At 39.9% G+C, this 21,938-nt stretch overlaps 1 protein-coding gene and 1 non-coding gene across 5 annotated transcripts in view; one reads left to right on the forward strand and one right to left on the reverse strand.

Moving 5' to 3' along the window:
• LOC131255437 (ankyrin repeat domain-containing protein EMB506, chloroplastic) overlaps positions 1-21,938 on the forward strand; it is an 86,644-nt gene that overhangs the window by 38,681 nt on the left and 26,025 nt on the right. The window lies entirely within an intron of this gene.
• Positions 13,732-13,838, reverse strand: LOC131257146 (small nucleolar RNA R71). The gene has a single exon (XR_009177161.1). It is a non-coding gene; the product is annotated as a small nucleolar RNA R71 (small nucleolar RNA).

Consider the following 21,938-nt stretch of genomic DNA (forward strand, 5'->3'; position numbering starts at 1 on the left):
TTGTCTCTCCTTTCGCCACCTGTTACACAACCGTGCAAACTTGATCGCTCTCTCTTATGTCAGATAACCATCTGAGCTTGGTCATTTCTCCTCTTGACCGCTTCAGTAATGTTAGATTACAATTGATACGTTATGATTCCATTTTTTTAGGATTCACTGTACATATCCGCAGAAAATCCTGGGCACACCATGCGTATCTGTACAGATCACACGTAATTAAATATGATTGGCCGAAATTGGTATGAACACACTATATCTTTTTTTCTTTTCTTTTCTTTTTCAGAGTTAGCAGGTTAATGGAAAATTAACAAATCAAGCATAAAGGAAATTTGCATACACATTTAGAATATACGAGCAGCTGCCCATAAGGCTTGTAGAAACCAATGTCTCAATACTCACAATTACAAAATGAAATAATTTAACATACGAAACAAAATAAATTGCAACTAGTCTTAAACTATAAGATCATGCAGCTACTCTTGGTCAAATACGACCATACATCCTTGGTATTTGTACCTTGCTCCTCATCAGCTTGAACATGAGGATCATTTAAACCACCTGCACTACCTATACGTTTTTATATTTAAGGGATGAGTGGCCGGCTTAATGTGAATTCCCCCAAGATATCACACCACTGCATTAGTTAAGCATAGTTTTAAACAAGAAAACATATAAAACAATTCATGATGTGATTTTATTTAAATATATGGATGTGTGAATGCATATCAACTGGGGATGCTCATCTAGTTGGCCAAATGAATGGACCTTTCAAAATGTGCCTTTCAAACAGTCAACTCATTCATGCACGGAAATGGGTCTTTCAAATAGTCGACCTATTCACAATAAGAGAATGGCCTTTCAAACAATTGGTCCATTTAAGCAAAAGAATGGGTCTTTCAAACAGTCGACTCATTCAATTTGCAAGAGAACGGATCTTTCAAATAGTCGACTCGTTCATGTAAGAGAATGAACCTTTCAAACATTCGGTCCATTTAGGGAAAAGAATAGGTTTTTCAAATAGTAAGCTCATTCATTTTGCTAGAGAATGGATCTTTCAAACAGTCGACCCATTCATGTAAGAGAATGAACCTTTCAAATAGTCAGTCCATTCATGTAAGGGAATGGGTCTTTCAAACATTCGACCCATTCATGATAAGAGAATGAACCTTTTAAATAGTCAGTCCATTCATGTAAGAGAATGAGTCTTTCTAACAGTCGACCCATTCAAAATGCAAAAAGGGTCATTCTAACAGTGCACTGATATTTCAAACAGTCAACCAGGCACCCAATAACGACTAAGTGCCATGAATACATGATTAGCCTAACCATTATTATTCCAATATGGAAGCAACTAATTTAAGAAAGCTTAAAGGTCACTATGGGGGGTTTGTCACTCGGCATAAGTTGACAACTCGGGCATAGTGTTTCATACCACCACCCTTGGCTCATGAAACTCCAATATTATGATATTTAATGGTAACCTCCTCAACTAGTGGTCAATCATAGTTTAACAAGTGGAACTTACAATCGCAAGGTTATATAAAAATAATCCATCAAGTAGCTTAGAAAAAATATGCAATTGAAGCCTCATAGGTGTAAGTGCTATGTTGTATGTCTAGCACCATGTATTGTCAAATTTTGTAGTGACAAACCACTTAGGTATGATGGACTTCTTCAAGTGATGGAAAGTTCACCTTCAAGTCCTACATCAACTTCAAGTGCTTCATTAAGCTCATAGGACAAGTTAAAGTTCATATTCAAGTTCAAAGACCAAGCTCAAGTACATGATCAAGTTCAAGACCAAGTTCGAGTGGTACTTCAAGTTCAAGATCAAGTTCAAGTACACTTCATGGTCAAGAAAATGTTCAAGTTTCAAGTATACAAGATCAAGCTTCAAGAACTTCAAGAAGAAGATTTACCGAATCTACCAAAGCGACAAGTTCAATGTTCAATATTTGAGGTATAAATGACCCTAAAAAGACCTTAGGATTAGGTCATTCATATTGCATATTTGAAATGGGTCATTGTGCTTTCTATAGGCTTTACTTTGACTAGTCTTATTCAATATTCGACTAGTCCAGGCACTAGCTCGACTAGTCTAAGGTTTTTCTCGACCAGTCTAGGTTTAAATTCAAATTTTTAGATTTTTCTGGTGGGTCCTCGACCAGTCGAGCATCCTACTCGACTGCTCATGGAGACTGACTCGACTCAAACTCTAGCAACTATTTTAAGCCCCACTCGACCAGCCGAGGGTCAGGTTTATCCGATTGTGCCAGAATTTTTAAAATTTGGTTGCTCCCAAGACCAGTCGAGGCTAACCTTAGATCAGTCGAGGGAACCATTTTTCAACCTATAAATAGAGGACTTTTCTCAGCTTTTTTCATTCATTCCAAGCCAATTCAAGCCACCACTTTGAGAGATAAGTCCCCGTGGTTGTTAAGCTATTATAGGGTAATTTAAGATTCTTTTTATAGCTTTTTTGATTTCTAATTTCTTGATCTCTTACTACTTCATTCTGATTTGATAAAAGGGAATTCTGTTCTAACCTTTTTTAGATCTAAGAAATTGAATCAAAGTAGCCCAAAGTTGATTTAATTTAAAAATCATTAGACCTAGAACCCTTCCATTTGAGTGATTGAACATTTTACATCTTCATCATCAAGAAGCAGTTCTTCCAGGCTACATTCAAAGAGACTCTACGGATAAGTATTTTTAATTATAGCTTTTGGTTTTTGAGATTGCCAGAAAATCTTTATTGTGGTTTTGACTGATATAGCCTGAAAATCTTAGCGTGAGGTTTTTAATTGTGGTAGCCCATTGAAAACACAATTGTAAAGGTTTTAAGGTGAACCTTGAAAAACCTTCTTTCATAGTGAAAGCTAATATCACGTGGGTTGTGATTATTGGGAGTGGAGTAGGTGTGGTTGTTTTAGAACAGTTGGTGTACACACCGAACCACTATAATTATTGTAGTTTGGATAGTGATGATGTATATGGTTTGTATGTGGTGAATGCCTGTATTTATTTCATGTATTTGTGGTGAATGTTGTAATAGCTAGATTTGTTTCTATTGTTCCTTGCATTGGTTTAAGTTTTTGATCCTTACTGCGTTTAAGAAATCAGGTTGTCCTATCATAAACCTTGGTTTTTGGTGTAAGGTTGTCTTTTGAACAACGTTTGTATCAACCTCTCAATATTATTGCATTTGAGGTTGCTATTTGTTTCAGCTATCTGCATTTATTTTTACCCCCTCAACAAGATCGAGAGCTCGCTCTTTTCAATAGGACAATCAAATCGAAGCTACATAGGACACATATCAAATCATAGCGACAAAGGGTAAATATCAAATCAAAGCCACAGAAGACAAATAGTCCTTTAAGGAATGCGATAAAAGAGATTATTCCCAATAGCCACACAGGCACAACGACCCACAAGATGGTAAGTCCACAATGAAACTCCATTTAATCCATTAGGCAAAAATGACCACTAGGTCGAGAATCCATTATAATCAAAATCAATCAAGTTACATCCTCAGTCTAGATGTACATATATAAGTGAAGTTTTCCACTAATAAATGTAGAAATTTAAGTTCCACAACAATTCATAAGTATGAGAAGATATTCAAGTGCAACGTGTAAGTTTTTATACAGGATAACTGCTGAGTATATAATTTGATAATGAATTCCAATAACTAACACAAGTATTATGAAATAGAAATATCAGTTATAAATTGAAATTAAAATAGAACTATCACTTAAGCTAACATGAAAGCAAAAAGCCCAAGGGGAAGAAGTCATCACCTAATACCATTGCTTGATTAAATGTTACTAGGAGGTTGTTTCGCCTTAGGCTTCGTGTCACCCTAGTTAGTATAATCTCCCCGAATTAGATATTTTGAAGCTACATGGGTTCCAAGAACGAGATTTATGGACTATTACCTTTGCTTACTCACAGGGCAACCTTGGCATAAGGCAACCTAGCCACGAACTTACCCGACATACTCAATTTGATGGGAAGTCAGAATTAACAAGGTCCTTGTTGCACCAGATTTGCCTCAACTCCGCCAAGCTGGGATGCATGCAACCTGATTAGACCTTGTTCGGACTTAGCAATCCTAGGGTCAAACTGAGCAGCTTTTAAACTGAAACACACATGAACTAACTGAGTTAGTCCAATCTCGAGTTGACTCAGCTGATGTGACTCGGTTGAGGCTAATTTCCTTGTGGCATGGGGCATGACTAGCGGGTAGGGTGTGTGTCCATTGCTGCAAGTCATTCATGAGTAGAACTCAGCTCTCCCACCATACCAAACAATGGAGTTTTTACTTCGTCATTCCCTGCTGTTGCGGAAAGCTAGTCGACTTGACCGAACGGTGATCGAGATCAAGCCAGCTCGGACGTGGGAATGTAGATTCTGAATCGAAGCTTACCTTCAACGGACGAGGGGTTTCGAGTCAGCTAGGACTAATTCAATCGAGAGGATTCGCCTAGCCAGCTTGACAGCAACCAACGGTGCTGCAGCGGCCCACCCGATTGATGGAGTGAATGCAACAACTGTTTGCACCACACCTCCCACCTCCGGCTGATGGCACGACTCATGCAGTGGCTTGACGAGTCAGAGGAGGGGGATTCACATCATTGGACTCGATGGAGCAACACCCAGACATCCTTAGGCGAACTCAGGAACTAGCTGAGTCGACTCGGCTGGGTTAGACTCGGCAGCGGGTCAGTGCATTGCAGCACGATCATGAGTGGACTCCTCCTTTCTCCACACGGACAGTCTGCAATGGACTCGATCTAGATCCAGGAGCAACCGTTAGAGCAGGCCTGACTCAACACAGATCCGTGCCCAACTTGGAACTGCAGTATCGACTCGGTTGAGTCAAACTCAGATTATGGACAAATGTTGGATCAGGTTTAGCTCGAGCAACTGGTCACTTCACCATGATCAGGTGGCCAATATAATGGCTCAACCAGGTTTCTGGTTACAACTCCCATGAGGGTCAGTGACTAACGACTTCAATGAGGAAGAAAGCTCCTCCAATGGCGATTTCTTCTCCATTGTGATTTTCTTTGAGCTGAGGCTTCTGGATGATGTGGATGAGCCCCATGGAGCTTGTAAAGGCTTGAAATTGAAGCTCCAGAGGTGTTTCCCCGGTGGGTGTGGAGATGGAATATGACGACTGATTTTTAGGGTTTTTATAAAAAGACGGGAGATTTTCTCTCCCTTCTTATAACAGTCCTAGCTCCCTCACAGCCCTTGGATGGATAATGAGTGGCCAGGATTTGATCCTGGCATTTGGTTTCTAGGAACGACCAATGGGAAGAAAGCTTTGTCGTCGGTTTTCTATTGGAAACCCTTACTCTCGGGAGCAGCGAATGGACGATCGGGATCTGTCTAAATGGAGTGTTGGGATTTCAGGATTCCTCTTCACGCGGATCACCAGCCTGGTGGTAGCAAGACATGCTTTTCATTTTTGAAAAATATCCACGTGTAGGTCCTATTTGGCTTAACATCTTTTGCATGCACACATGTGAATGCATGTGGATCCGGATGGGGTTTGGTCAGATTTGGCCCGCTTACAAGATGGACGGTTCAAATCATACCCCTGGTCCTTGATGTTGGGCCACAATTTGAACAAATGGGCGGTCCCCATTTAAAATGCACATAGGCGGGAAAATGGGAGACAGAGAAGAAACCTCTCTTTTTCGGGCATTTTTCAGGTCAGCCCTGGTTGACCGGTTGGCAGGTTCAGTGCACAGCGGGTGCACTACCCTTTGGTGTACACACACCGCAAGTGTGGGGCCCACGGTGATATTTTTGACGAATCCACTCCGTCCATTTTATTTATAGGGCTTCATTATGACCCTAAATCAAAGATGGGTCCAATCTGCAACTTAGGCAGGCCATACAACTCCCTTTCTGCACCATAAAAGGCATTCTCAATCATCTGATGGTCGAATTGCCTCCCGCTCTGATCACCGACATTTCTAGAAGTCTCCAAGCTAATGTGGACTGACTCCGACGACCGTGTTTGCAACATGGTGGCCATGTTGTGTGGTGGAACTAGCGATTTAGGACCCAATGTTGATGATGAATGGCTTGATTTGTCTTTAACAGGGTTCTACATGTCTATTATCGAAAATCCCATGGTCGGATTGCTACTCAATCTGATTTTCAATCGCCTAAAAGTTTCCTAGGAGTTCAATGACTACCCAAATAGTGATGATCAGTTGGGTGGCTCGATTTAAGGTTGATGCTTTCCTCTCACTGGTTAGATTCAATTTAAAAATTGTAGTTTGACAGTAGAATCAAGTTAGGTTGATAATCCTACCCATTCATCCATAAGATTAAGTTTTTATGGTAACACCCAAGTACTGAAAAGTATAGGGTGTTACACAATGGTTGATCAATATAAAATCAAGTTGATGCAGTCATCACCTTCCTATACTCAGGCCAATGGTCAAGTCGAGGCTAGTAACATGGTTATCAAGAATATTTTATGGACAATGATTGATGGGAATTCTAGACAATGGTATGTTAAGTTGTTAGAAGCTCTTTGGGCTTATCGCAACTTATTTCGAACAAGCATAGGGATGAGTCCATTCAGATTAATATACAGACATGATGTTGTGTTAACCATTGGAAGTGACTATGCCATCATTATGACTAGCCTATCATGCGTACTTGACCCCGACCGAGTCATAGAGGCTATATTGGTTGAACTCGAGGGCTTAGATGAAATTCGGTTAAGAGCCTTAAATTTCATCATGATAAACAAGGCCAGAGTTGCTCGAGCATACAATAAAAAAAAAGTAAAAAAGAAAGCTTTCAGTGAAGGCGATATGCTTTAGAAAGTGATATTGCCTCTCGAGACTAAGGATGTTGAATTTCATAAATGGTCGCCTACATGGGATGTACCATATACATATAAGTGCTAAAAGTTCTCCATGGAGGAGCTTATATCCTTCATGATATTTATGGAAAGATAGTGAAAAATTTGAAAAATGGTCAATTTCTAAAAGCATACCATCTCAGTTTATGGGAGATATGGAAAGATCATGCCAAGAGATGGTTAGAATAACCACCAATTATATGCAAAGATCGAAATCCGTCGAAAAAGAAAGTAAGAAAAAATATAAACTATTATATTATAAGTTTGACAATAGCGAAATGCGACCAACAGGCGGTGTTGAGGGTTAAATATTGCATATTGGACTCCATTTATATCTTGGTTTTATGAACATGATACTGCTTAATGTCCTATTTTACTCATGTTTGTGTTACAAGGTGAATTTGAGAGCTTGCATTGAAAAGCATGCTAAAAGAATGGGTTTAGTGCTCAAAAGTCACCAAGGCAAAGAATGGACACGTGGAGACCAAGATTGAAGATTTCAAGACTCAAAGATCTAAGAAAACCAAGTAGAGAAGGAAGGAAGTCGAATGAATAAGCACAGAAATCATAAAGACTGTGCCATCAAGAACTGTTCGATGACATCGAACACTGGTTGATGACATCGAATTTATGAGGAAAAATCGAGTTGGTTGCTGGATATACTGGGTGCTTTTCTCAATCAATCGAAGACATGTTCGATGACTCGAAGGAAGGTGCTCGATGACATGGAGGATTGCTCGATGGCATCGAATTTATTGAAAAAATTGAAGCAACTCGCTGGACTGTTTTGGACACATTCTCGATGACTCAAAGACCTATTCGATGGATCGAAGCTTCGCTCAATGACATGGAAGGTCAGTTCGATGACACAGAGACTTACGCAGTGTGAAAGAGTGAAAAGGCGCGACTTCCAGATTCAAACCGCTTTGATGACATCGAAGGCGTTATACAGAGTGCGTAAATTTGATCCAATTTTGCGGATCTGCGGAACTTGACTTATAAATAAGGGTTTCTAGGCACTTTTTAGGATATTTAGGGTTTGGAGAAGTAGAACAAAAGGGTGGAGCCGCTTCCCAAAAGTTCTTCTTCCATTTTCCTTAGTTTTTAATACTTTCTTCTAGGGTTTTTAATCCAATCATGTCTATGGTTGGCTAGATCCCTTAGCTAGGGCTAAGGGGTGAAGCTTGTAGCATGGTTGAGATGTTTTTTTATTTATTATTTGATTCTTGTTATTGTTGAACTCCTTTGATTCTAGTTTGATATTTAAGGAATGCTTTTAGTGTTTAATGGTTTGTTGTGACTGAAATTACAATGGATATGCAATAGCTTAAAGTATTTTCTTTTTTTGTTTGGATTTTGTGAAAATATAAAATCCTGTTGTTCTCCATCATCCCTTAGGCATGACTGAGTGATAGAATCCCTTCTATTCTTCACAATTCTCCCATGTTATTTGTTGGATTGGTATCCCCTGTTGTCTACTATCGTCTCCTGGGCATGGTTAGGTGATGGAATCACTTCCAATCTTCACAACTTTCATCCGTTGAGAATTAGGTCAATAAAAGTTCAGATATGAGTTTATTGAATATTTTCCAATTGGATAGGATAAGACTTCAATTCCAGTTAAGTGCCTTGAATCAAATAAAGAAATATCCTAATAGCTACAAGTGGATCCCTGAAAACCTTAGTTCCCACCTTTAAATTCTGAAGTTTCTAAATTCATCTTCTTACAATTACTCCATACTTTTTTGATTTAGGTTAGATCTTCTCCTTGTAACGCCCTGAAAATCGGGGGTCGAGCAGAAGCTCAGCCCTCGAGTTCCGGTGCATCACTTATGCAACATAGATAATGATGATTGAATGTTGTCCATATTAGTGCATTTAAACATGAGTGGGATTACACTAAATCAGCATATCATACTTCAGAGACAATTAGATTACGCAAGCGGAAGACTATGATAGATATATAAAACATACAAGTGATTGTAAGTCTTCAGAGTATGATCGTCTCTAGGTTAATAAATACAAGTGTAACTCCAAAAGATATAAAAAAAATGATAAAGTGTAATGTCATCTATCCATATCCCTGTAGCCCCAATTCGCAACTCCAGGTCTACATAGACCCGCCAGAGAGTTACATGTAGGAGAACTCCTCCTCGTCATCGTAGAAGGTACTCTATCTCGCAAGCCTCAACATCATCTGCAACTACAATAGGGTCTGGTTGGTGTTTTAAAACACCTTCCCAGAACGTGGGAGTGAGTAATCAACTCAGTGGATCTATAAGACAAAAGTTAACATGTTATCAATTCAGTTAAGCAGTAACGATAAAGCAATACAACAATCAAGTCCTAAGTATTCTTGTTAATGCAGGAATGATATGCCATAATGATGCATGCCCTCGCCTACACTCCCTCAGCGACATCATCTCACGATCGCGGCATGCACACCTTCCTCGGTGCACTTCCTCGCCAAAGCACCGTGCAATGCGATGCATGGTCGTGTTAGCCAAGTTCTTAATTAGACATATTCATACAGCAGGATTGGGAAGCTAAGGTACCTCCCTTGTATTATTTACCCAAACAATGATCCATCTAGGATCGTTAATCCTAGTTAATCACATACGATAGGCAAGTTCAGGTCACTACCACCAACGCCCTACCAATTGACAGTCTATTTTAGACGGCTCGTCACCAACCCGACTGGGGACCACAGCCAGGCTGCACTGGGGTAGGCCTATTTCATACTCGAGGTCACTCCACCAACGCCCTACCAACTGATAGTCTATTTTCGAAGGCTCATCACCAAACAGACTGGGGCCACAGCCAGGTTGCACCAGTGTAGGCCGACAGCTCGAATACAGTGTCCCATACCATCGTATTCGGCTCACGAGTTTGGGTTGCTCACTGGTCACTACGAGGAGGCTTGTTGCCCCAGTGTAGGCCGACAGCTTGACCACGGTGTCCCATACCACTATGCCCGGCTCATGAGTTTTAGCGGATCGTGGTACCATGGTTGAGACGGGTATTTACATTGGTAAGGGGTACCTTAGGTTCAAGCAATAGTGTTTATATATGGTAAACACACAGTGGGCAAATCGGGTTACTTGACAAGTTCGATTGGTACGAACGTACGTTGAATTAATCGACATGGAGTGCTAACCACTGTCGACAATTATCGTACGACTCGGATTCCTCGAACGCATCAAATGTGGTGAGACTAGCTCGGTCACTCAAATAGGAATTGTTACTGATTGGCTGGACTACGTCATAGTCCCGATCATAGTCAAATGTTAGAAGTAAGCATACATGATAGTCATACGGCATTTAACAACCAATTCCAACGTACATATCATTTGAGCATATTATTCAACACATACAATATGATATTTTACATATACATTTGCTACACAAACATGCACTTGAAATTAAAGTTACATGAAGAAAAGTATACATATAGCTAAGGCAGTTGAGAATGCTATCTCAACAACCCTCGTAAATACAAAGCATCAACTAATTACTTATACAGGCATTTTGTCAAACACTTAGACTACATATTACACATACGTGTAATATACTAGTTCCAACAGACATTAGGGCAAATCCTTTCACAAAGGAGCTGCTACTCATACAACGATCATATATTCTCAATTTAGGAGCATGACAATCACAAATCATATTTCTATAGTCGTTTAGACATTTCAACAAACACATAGAACGCATTATACTCAACATAGTTTATATCTATATGTAATATATGGAAAACATCGTATCTCAGCACATGTGACAGCAATCAAGTCAGTCATAAACCATTACCGACATTGAAAGCCTTGAAAACCATAACCTAAATGTTTATAGTCCACACCTTTCGCCGGTAGACTCGTAACGAACTCAGTTTAAACACTAAGTCCTCACCTACGGCACAACGACAACCTATGACATGAAATGGGTTAGCTACTTCACCATTTACTCTACTTGAATCCCTAAAACTGATTAGAGTTAGAATTTCTTACCTAAGAACGGAGTCAGAATCGCCGGAATAGCTATACAGACAGGGTGGTTAAGCACGTGGAGCGATGAGATCGAATCCTAGGAACTCTCTCCCCCACTTTCTCTCTTTCCTTCTCTCTCATAGGGTTGCAAATTCGTATGTGAAGGGAGAGAGAGGGTTTAAGGCCCTTATATAGGCCCAAAACTGATGGGAATGGCCCTAGGGCCATGGTATACGTAGGTTATAGCCAAACGGTGGCCGTTTCGGTCCAACGGAGCACATCTGGAGGCCCCTTTTTTGCAAACGGTTTGGGGAAAGTTCCCTGACATTGGATCTAGGTCAGGCTAAGCTTTTGGTCCGGTCGGATTTACGGATCGACTGCGAAGGACCAGTTTCAGTTCAACGGTCACCGATACTCGATTAGGGCCACAAGTACACTGACATGTGTTAGAAATTTTTCTGATCCGAGGGTGTAATTGGGTCAGAATTTGATGGTCTGAAACCTCAGATTTGGCCTGCAAGCGAACGGCTCAATTCACTTAAGTTTCAGTTCATTTCCTAAAGATATTCGCGTTTCTCACACACTTCGCTCCGGGCTCAAGTTGTGCGTTTTTGGACACTATTAGGACTTGATTTCCGAGATGGTGGTCAAGTCCAACAAGGCAGTCATAACCGTATAGTTTCGCGGTCATCAGACTTTTGACGTGTGGTCTAGGTCCGATATGGAGTTTCAACGCGCTCCCGAGAGCAACTGGGTTTTGAGATGGATCATAGGTTTTTAGGTAATGTAGCGTTAGCGATTCTAATTGTTTTGGGTCTTGTAGTTTGCATAGAAAGTGGTTCAAGCCAAATCTATCAATTGTTTAGTCTAGTACTTAACTAAACTTCGCCCTAATTTTGACAGAATAAGGTCCTAGGGTAGTTCTATGTCCCTTCTTGGCACTTTTAGTAAGTATATTATTTTAATTATTTTTCTAGAAGTTCATCATCAAGTCTACTTCATCTCTACCAAATTTCATTAGATTTCATATTGTAGAAAAATTCTAAAAATTCTAGAAGTAGTAGTTGTCCGGACTAATAATTTTCAGACAGTTATCACATCAACCTAGATTCAATTATATTAAAATTTTTATTATATTTTTCTCTTATTTTTATATGAAACTAGACTTATCAAGCTTCAATTTAGCTTTTGAATCACCTAAATTGGAGTTGTAACGAGGGAGATATGACTTTTTGAAGTCGATCGAAAAGTGCAGAAAATCTGCAATTAGGGTGCACCAAAACTTGGTGCTTCGGCGGCGCGCCGCCGACCCGGCGGTGGTGCCACCCGCCCACTGTGGTGTCTGGTGGTGTTTTGCCACGGGATTTTAGAAATGAGTGTATCTTGCACCCCAGAATGAGTTATTCGACGTACAATATATGATTTTGAGGTAGGAGAAGCTGATCTATCCAAATAGCTTACTTATTTCGTGATATTCCAAAAGGTTAATGTTCAAAAATTCATTTTATTTATTTATTTACTATTTATAGTAATTTTTAGTTTAAGTATTGTTCTTCATCACCTAAACTTTATGATTTGTGTCTAATATGAAAGTACTTAAAAAATTTTGAAGAATAAGGTGGTGAAAGGTGAGATTTTGAAGGAAATGGGTTAAAAGGGGATTTTAGTCTTTATGATTGAGTTTTGAGAAGTTAATAAGGTGTTATGATCGACCCTATGCCTAAGGACGTCCATCGCCAAGTTGGGAAAAATTCGGGACGTTACACTCCTAGTTTTGATTCTAATTACTCTCAAAATAGACACATAAGATTAGTCCTCGTGGACATCGCGACCCTACACTTGGGGTTGTAAACAAGTTTTTGGTGCCCTTGCCGGGGACTGACGGTTGCGTTTTTTTGAGATTAATTAGTTTTGAAATTAGTTTAAGATTATAGTTTTTCTATTTTCTATTTTTAGGATTAGAGTTTTTTGAATTATTTTAGAAACTAAGCTTTCTATTTCTAGGTTTAGAAACCTTTCTAATTTGTTTTTAGAGACTAATTTTTTTTTTAGAAACTTTCCTTTTCTGTTTTTCTTAGATCTACTTTTTAATTTTAGTTTAGAAACATTCAATTTTCTGTTTTTAGACACTAATTCGCTTTCTTTTTTCTTTTGCAGGATTCTAACATAGAATCTTCTAATTTGGTAACTTTTTTCTAATTCTCTTTCTCTTTCTAATTCTAGATTTCTATTTCCCTTATTTCTTTTACGTTTAGGTTAGAGTCTGAAATTGAGGGCTGCGAGTGTTTTATGCCTAAGTGGATCCATGATAACATTCGACGTCTCTTGAGTGAAGGAGGATTGGTTGAGGGATTATCTATCCATCACAGGATTAGACACCACTCGAGATCCACAGAGTTAATTGAAGTTATGGCCGCCAATCAACCGGCTAATCCACCTCAACCTAGGGTTGAGGAAGTACATGATGAGAATGAGGTGCATTAAGCACCCCGACCTTGTACTTTACGAGATTATCTACAATCGGAGGGGGTGAGCATGCCCTCATGCATGATTTTTCCAGCAAACACGGGACATATGGGCATCAAGCCAGGGGTGATCCAACTGCTTACAAAATTCCATGGGCTTGAATATGAAAATTCATATTTACACTTGAAAAAGTTTGATGAGATCATAACCACTTTATATTTTCCTAATGTGTTTGATGACACAGTCAGGCTGAAACTCTTTCCCCTTTCTTTGAAAGAGAAAGCTAAGACGTGGTTGCATTCACTACGTCCTCGATCTATTGGTAGATGGAATGATATGACAAAGGAGTTCATAAAGAAAATTTTCGCATACTATAAAACGAACACCCTTAGAAAGTCAATCATGAACTTCGCCCAAAAAGAAGATGAAACATTCTTCCAATGTTGGGAGCGGTTCAAGGATCTTGTTAGTTCATGCCCACAACACGGTTTTCAAATGTGGCGCATTACACACGTTTTCTATGATGGACTGACATCTTTGATGCGCCGATTGGTCGAGAAATGTGCAATGGAGAATTCATGAATAAAAATGTTGATGATGGGTGAGATTATTTAGTCAGGCTTGCTGAAAACGCACAATCATGAGAAGTCTCTCTAAAATTGAGCACCACCTCTAGGCTCACTCAATTGAAGGAGAGGGGCAGAATATACCTTCTGAAAGAGGATAATGACATTAATGCTAAAGTGGCTAATCTCATAAGGAAATTCTAAGCTATGGAACTAAAGAAGGATAAGGCTAAGGAAACTGTTTGTGGTATTTGTGCTTGCAACATTCACACAACTGAAAATTGCCCAACAATACCTGCTTTTCAAGAGGTACTAAATGAGCAATCAAAAGTCATAAATAATTACCAAAGACCTTTCAATGGACCCATCTCTAATACATACAATCCTAGTTGAAGAAATCATCCAAATTTTAGTTGGAGGAATGGACAAACTGCTACTCTTCAAGGATTCCCTAATCAAATTCCAAATCAAGGGAAACCTCAAGAAGAACTGATTCAAAATTCAACACAAATTCAGGAGCTTACCCAAGCAATACGAGAACTTACAAAATCTATGTAAAAGATGGACTCACGTGTTACAGTTATAGAGAGGGATGCTTCTTGCTCAACCTTTCACCAATCCTAAACCGCAATACAAAATACGTGATCCAAGCTCTTCAAATCAAATGAAGCAAGCCACCACTCTTAGGAGTGGGAAAATAATTGACAAATCTATTTTGGTAACGGCTGAGGAGTCTAAGAACCCAGAAGTAGATGAAACTGATAGACCTAGCAACACTTCATAAGAGTTAGAATAGGAATTTCAAGGCAAGCTGATTGTACCATTCCCCCAATGGTTAATTGCACCAAAACCTCTCTCTAACTCTTAGGACATTCTAGAGGTGCTGAAATAAGTGAAGGTCATCATCCCTCTACTAGATATGGCTAAATAAATATCTTCTGTAACACCCCACACCTCTGGTACATGGGTGTTACCATTTAAAACCTACTTCAATGGGATCCAGAAACAATTAACAAACAACTTGAACTCAACGTATGCAGGATGGGGCTTCTAATCATCATTGAAGCCGTCCATCAGAGGCTTTGGGAGTTGAGTCGAAGCCTACAACAACCATCAGGGTAAGCTCGATTGAACACCTTAAGTTAAAACAGTACGTGAATCATCTAATTAAGGGGTATTGGAACGATGCACTAATAATCGACCTTTGAGGGCTAATGAATAGCCAACCAAGCACTCACTGCCCCTCAAATTCCCAATTAACCGTTGAAACAAATTTTCAAACCGATCCAACCATTGGATCGGTGTATATTAGGTTAAATAGAGCCTGGGACGTGTGATACGGCCCACTTGTGCCTCAGTTCTGCCCTAAACTGGGCCAGGACCCCTAGGTGGGGCTCCCAAGGTGAATGGACAGAGTGGATTTATTATAAACATCATAGTGGACCCCACACAAAGTGCGAGTGCACCCAGTGCACTCGTACGCGAAGTGCACCAGATGGATCAAATGGGGTCAAATCGGCTTTGACCGAGCCTATTCGCAAAAAGCGAATTTCTCCTACCCGTTGAGCTTTTTGAATCTGATGGACGTCAGCTCCCAAGGTGGGTGACCTTGGCCACTATTTGGATGATCCGAATCGTCCATCGGATTTATGGGGCCCGGCCGACCAAAGCCCTATAGACTGGCGGGCCCATGCATAGAGAGGTGGGTTTGGGATAAGGACTGATCCAAAACTATACGAGTGGCCAAGATCATTGAGTGGAGGACCAACAGGGGGTCACATAGTAAGACTAGGATCGGTGTGGCCATGCAAACCCAACCATCCGTCCGCCATTTGAAAACCGCGCTCTCCATTGTTGAAAATGGCCGAGCAACCTCCTACACCGAACAAAGCAAAGGGAGATATTCCCTTTTGGGAAGTGAGTGTTGGCATGGTTCTGGCCGTTCCCTGGGCCACGTGGAACGATCCTAGCCCCTCACCTCAAGGTGTTACGAGATAATGGAGAGAAATGCTCCATCTCTTAAGAAAGTGGTGAGTATTAGAATATCTCGTGAGATATTCCGAAACGCACGTAAAAGGCCCAAAAAGTGGGCCTCGCAATGTCAGTAGTCCCATTTGGTCCGCTCAAATGGACTAGATCATACTGAAATACCTTAGAGGATGATTTGCCATTAATGGCCACTTCATCTTTTTCGTTAACCCATCCGACCCATGATCATGAGATGGACCCCACCAGGGTTGAAAGTTTTCTTTCCTGGTGGGCCATTGCATTGGGAATCCATCCTCTGGGTCAGATGGACCCCATGCATTATGGATTTTCGAAGATGACCCTTACAAGAGACGTTTTGTTCCCAACCATTGGACTTCTCTCTCCCATGACTATAAAAGGGTCACTGTTGCCCTCGGGATTCACACCAGAGCTAGAAAGAGAGAAAAGAGAAAGAAATAGAGAGAGAGAGAGAGAGAGGAGAGTGGCTGGGTGTGACCGAGTGGACTCAGTGCCGCACTGCACCAACTCAGCTTGCACAAGATCGTACCGAGTTGGGTCAGTGCAGATTTGTAGCACCACAATAGAGAGGAAGTAAGGGATATCCAAAGAGAGAAAAGAGAAAAGAAATAGAGAGAGAGAAATGAGGGCGGGTGAGTGTGTTGCTCCACTCCGAATTGAGCTCAATCGAGTTCAGGTCACGTCCGATTCAAGCCCAAGTAACTCCCTACCCTTCCATCTTCATCCGATTATAGTTACTATGGCTAAGACCATTGCCGAAACCAAATCACGTTTTGGACCAAAATCAGTCCAGAAGGGTGGACTGAAAACACTCCTTAGTTGAGCTAAAAGCAGGCTGAGATCTGGCCGTGCAATGAGAAGAAGATAGGCCTTTAGGTGGGCCATGAACCTGAGCTGAAACCACCCTCAAACAGGACCGAGATCTGGCATTCAACAAGCCATGTAAAAGGTTAGAATTAGGCCTTCATCAGGCCTTGATTCGAGCAGAAAACATCCCCAGCTGGGTGGGCTCGGATATTGTTCCTATTTTGGTTATGGCTTATACTACGCTTGATTTCCGTTATCTACACTTTGATCTTATATCGATTTCCACATGATTATCTATTAACTCCTGGGTTTTCAGGAAACGAGTTGTATACTCAGGTCCCGAAAACTTGGGCGTTACATCTTCATATGCCAAAATTCTGAAAGAGTTGTGTACGACCAAAAGATGGCAAAAAATTCAAAACATAAATCTTTTTAACTGAAAAAGTGAGTGCCATCCTAAAACAAGATGTGCCACAGAAATACAAAGATCTCGGTTGCCCAACCGTTGCTTGTATAATTGGGAATTACCACATTGAGCACGCACTTCTTGATTTAGGAGCGAGCGTAAATCTGATCCCATACTCGGTCTACGGACAACTGGGTCTAGGTGAATTAAAACCCACTTAGATCACATTACAACTTACCGATTGCTCAGTTCAAGTACCGAGAGGGATAATTAAGGATGTGTTGGTCCAGGTTGATAAATTCTATTACCCGGTAGATTTTATTGTCCTGGATACTCAACCCATCGTAGACATGAGCACTCAAATTCTAGTCATTCTTGGTTACCTATTCCTTGCCACTTTAAATGCAATCATTAATTGTAAGAATGGAGTCATGAGTTTATCTTTTAGAAATATGACATTGGAGTTGAATATCTTTTTCAATATAGGTAAACAGTTAGAGAAAGATGATTTTCACGACATTAACATGATTAATTCTTTCGTGGAAGATAAAACACTTTTGACTTTATCCTCCGACCCTCTAGAGATGTGCCTGACCCACTCCCATGATTTTGATGATGATATGATTTGGGAGGCAGAGGCCATGCTTGATACCGTGCCGGTACTTGAAGTTAACCGGTGGAGGCCACAATTTGAAGAATTGCCCCAAACTAATGTAGTGCCTCTACCATATAGTCTCAAGGGACCGAAGTTTGACCCAAAACCTCTGCCATCTGATTTGAAATATGTTTATTTAAGTCAAGATGAGACATACCTGGTAGTGATTTCTTCTTACCTTGAGCAAGAACAAGAGAGTATGCTCATTTCTACTCTCATTGAGTATAAAGGAGCTCTTGGATGATCGATTGCGAACCTCAAGGGAATTGACCCTTCAATTTGTACTCACTGCATTTATCTGGAGGATAATGCGAAGACCTCCTGGCAACCATAACGTATATTAAATCCAAATATGAAGGAAGTGGTTAAAGCCGAGGTAGTTAAACTATTGGATGTGGGTATTATATACCCGATATCCGATAGTCAATGGGTAAGTCAAACTCAGGTGGTTCTTAAGAAGTTCGGAATCACCATCGTAGCCAATGCCAATAATGAAGTCATGCTAATTAGAGTTACTACTAGTTAGAGAATGTGCATTGACTATAGGAAATTGAATACCATCACAAGGAAAGACCACTTTCCTTTAACCTTCATTGACTAAATTTTGAAAAAGTTAGCTGGTCACTCGTAATATTGTTTCCTTGACGGATATTCGGGATGTAATTAGATCGAGATAGCCCTTGAGGACCAAGAAAAGACCACGTTCACATGTCCTTTTGGCACCTTTGCTTACCGAAGGATGTCATTCGGACTGTGTAATGTTCCCGCCACTTTTCAGCGATGCATGATGAGTATTTTTTCTGACATAGTGGGGCAATATTTAGAGATCTTCATGGACAACTTCTCTGTCTTTGGTCCATCTTTCGGCGACTGTTTGGAGAATCTTAAATGTGTGTTGAAGCGATGTTCGGAAAAATTTTTGGTACTGAATTGGGAGAAGTGCCATTTCATGGTTCGTAAGGGAGTTGTCCTTGGACATATTATCTCGTCCAGGGGAATTGAGGTAGATAAGGATAAGATTGATCTTATCTCTAACTTATGTCCACCCAAGAACATATGAGATGTGCGATCCTTCTTAGGACACGCCGGTTTTTATAGGAGATTCATAAAAGACTTTAGTCACCTCTTTTGTCCTCTCTGTAATCTACTTCAAAAGGATGCACCATATGAGTGGACTGAGCAATGCTAAGTAGTTTTTACTAAGCTTAAGGGCATGTTAACCACTGTACTTAACATGCAGCCACCCGACCGGAGCCTTCCTTTTGAACTTATGTGCAATGCGTCTAACTATGCTCTTGGGGTGGTTTTAGGCTAGAGAAAAGAAAAGAAGCCCTACGTTATTCATTACGCAAGTAGAACTCTAAATCCTGCCCAAGTGAACTACTCTACTACGGAAAAGGAACTCTTAGCCGTAGTGTTCGCTTTGGACAAATTTAGGTCCTACTTGATCGGATCCAAGATCGTCATTTACACAGATCATGCGGCACTTAAGTATCTTCTTTCTAAGAATGATGCTAAGCCCCGCCTGATAAGATGGATCTTCCTCCTCAAAGAATTTGATTTGAAAATAAAAGATAAAAAGGGAGTAGAGAACGTAGTGACTGACCATCTTTCCTGCCTTGATCTCTCTGATTCCCTTGCGATGACACATATAAATAACATGTTCTTTGACGAACAATTGTTTAAAGTCTCCCATTCACCCTGGTTTGCGGATATTGCTAATTATCTTGCTACAGGTTTCACACCGACACATTGGACTGTGCAAGATAAGAAAAAATTCTTGACCGAGGTAGCAAATTCTTCTGGGATGATCCATATCTGTTTAAATATTGCACAAAACAAATCTTAAGGAGATGTGTGCCAGACAATGAACACCAAAGTGTCATCTCTTAATGTCATTTTCAGACCTGTGGTGGTCACTTTTTCGCCAAAAATACCATGACCAAAATTCTGTAGCGCGGCTTTTACTGGCCCACTATGTTCCAGTACACTCATGAGTTTTACAAAGCTTGTGAGCATTGTTAGAAATTGGGAGCATTATCTCGTCGAAACATGATGCCTTTAAATCCCATTCTGATAATTGAAGCATTTGATTGCTGGGGCATCGATTTCATGTAACCATTCCCCTAATCTTGTAGAAATTTATATATTTTGCTCGCCGTATACTGTCTCTAAAATGGGTTGAAGCGATCCCGTGCCGGAACAATGATCATCAAACGATCATTAGATTCTTAAAAGAAAACATCCTTTCCCAGTTCGGAACGCCTCGAGCTATTAGTAGTGATGGAAGTTCACATTTTTGTAATAGGACATTTGTGAACTTAATGAAGAAATATGGCATCTCCCACAAAGTGAACACTCCATACCACTCACAAAAAAGTGGGCAAGCTGAGATTTTCAATAAGGAAATTAAACACATCTTGGAAAAGACGATTAACCCTGACCATAAGTATTAGTCAATTAGATTGACCGATGCCTTATGGGCTTATCGTACCGCATTTAAGGCCCCTATTGGGATGTCACCCTTTAGACTTGTCTATAGGAAGGCTTACCACTTGCCTGTGGAGTTGGAACATAGAGCCTATTGGGCGATCAAAAATTTGAATTTCAATATGGACAACGCTGGCTCGCTATGCAAACTTCAGTTGAATGAACTAAAAGAAATTCGGAATGATGCGTACGAGAACTTGAGAATTTACAAGGATATGATGAAGGTGTTTCATGACCAACACATTATTCGAAGATCATTCACACCAGGTCAGAAAGTCCTCTTGTACAATTCTCGGTTACATCTTTTCAGGAAAAGATCTAATCTCGTTGGTCTGGCCCTTTCACTGTTACAAATGTCTATCCCCATGGAGTTATTGAGATAGAGAATCCGAACAATGGCAATAGGTTTAAAGTGAATGGACATCGTTTAAAGCCGTTTGTTGAGAAATTCGATTAAGAGGACATGACCATACCTCTGACAAATCTTGTGTACCAGGATTGACCTCCTAGTCTGACAGGGGTATAGTTAGGTTTGTTGCTTTTATGCTGTTTAGGATAGTTTGGTTTTTGCTGTTTAAGATAGTTTGCTTATACTCTATTGAGTTTCATTTTGTACTAACCCATTTTATGCTGAGATTCATAGAAAAGCTTCAAAATTCCTTCTTTCAGGTATTACCTTTCCATCACTTCCCTTTTCTTTTCATTGCCTCTTTTGCATTGCATGCTTATTCGTTTACATTGAGGATAATGTGAATTTTTCGGTTGGGGATGGGGGATTAGGTTAACTAATCAGTAGGATTAGGTAAAGTAATTAGTATTTTCTCAGTTTTAAGCAAAATTTTTGAAAATTTTCAATGTTTCAAGCTGAAATCCGTTTGGGAAGCGATGACTTGTGTACTTAAGAATGCTTTGAGTATAATAAGATAGAGATTGAATTTTGAATTGCTAGAGTCCAATCATCTAAGTAACTTATCACCTAAGTGCTTGCACTTAATTGATTAAGAGATAGTTTGAATATCATATTAATTTAGATCATAGGACACATTCAATCTGTCTTTTGTAAGACATTCTAGAACTTCTGATTGTTAGTATGTGAATCATTGATAGATGGTGAGAATTGAGTCTGGAGAATTTTATCCACCTTAAAAAAAGAAAAGAAAAAAGAACCAGTTAAAAAATAGGAGATTGACAAAGAGGTCATGAAAGAGAATGAGAAGACTGGAAAAGAATGCAAAAATAAAAAGAATGAATAAAAATTGACCGTCAATATAAAATAAAAAACTGGAAAAAGAAGAAAATGGGGATAAGTTCGGAATCAGTACTTGAGTTCCAAACCGATCTTTAAGTGATGAGCATGGCTAACATGACGAATTGATAGTATTCGTACGGGAAGTTAGTTGATTTTCACTAAGCACATTGAAAAACTTGATATGCAAACTATGTTTTAATTTAATAGATCAAGAACTTATTTGATTGGTTGCTTATGTGATTTGGCTCTAGATTTTCAAAATTTTGCTTCCATATCTTAATTACACCCATTCATACGTGAGTGCACAAAAGATTGTTCTCCTAAAGAGAGTGCTGACATTAAGCATTGAGATTTATTTTACACATACTTTGCTCAGGACTAGCAAAATGCTGGTTGGGGATTGTGTTGAGG

Source organism: Magnolia sinica, chromosome 9, assembly GCF_029962835.1.
Source record: "Magnolia sinica isolate HGM2019 chromosome 9, MsV1, whole genome shotgun sequence".
Lineage (NCBI taxonomy): Eukaryota > Viridiplantae > Streptophyta > Magnoliopsida > Magnoliales > Magnoliaceae > Magnolia > Magnolia sinica.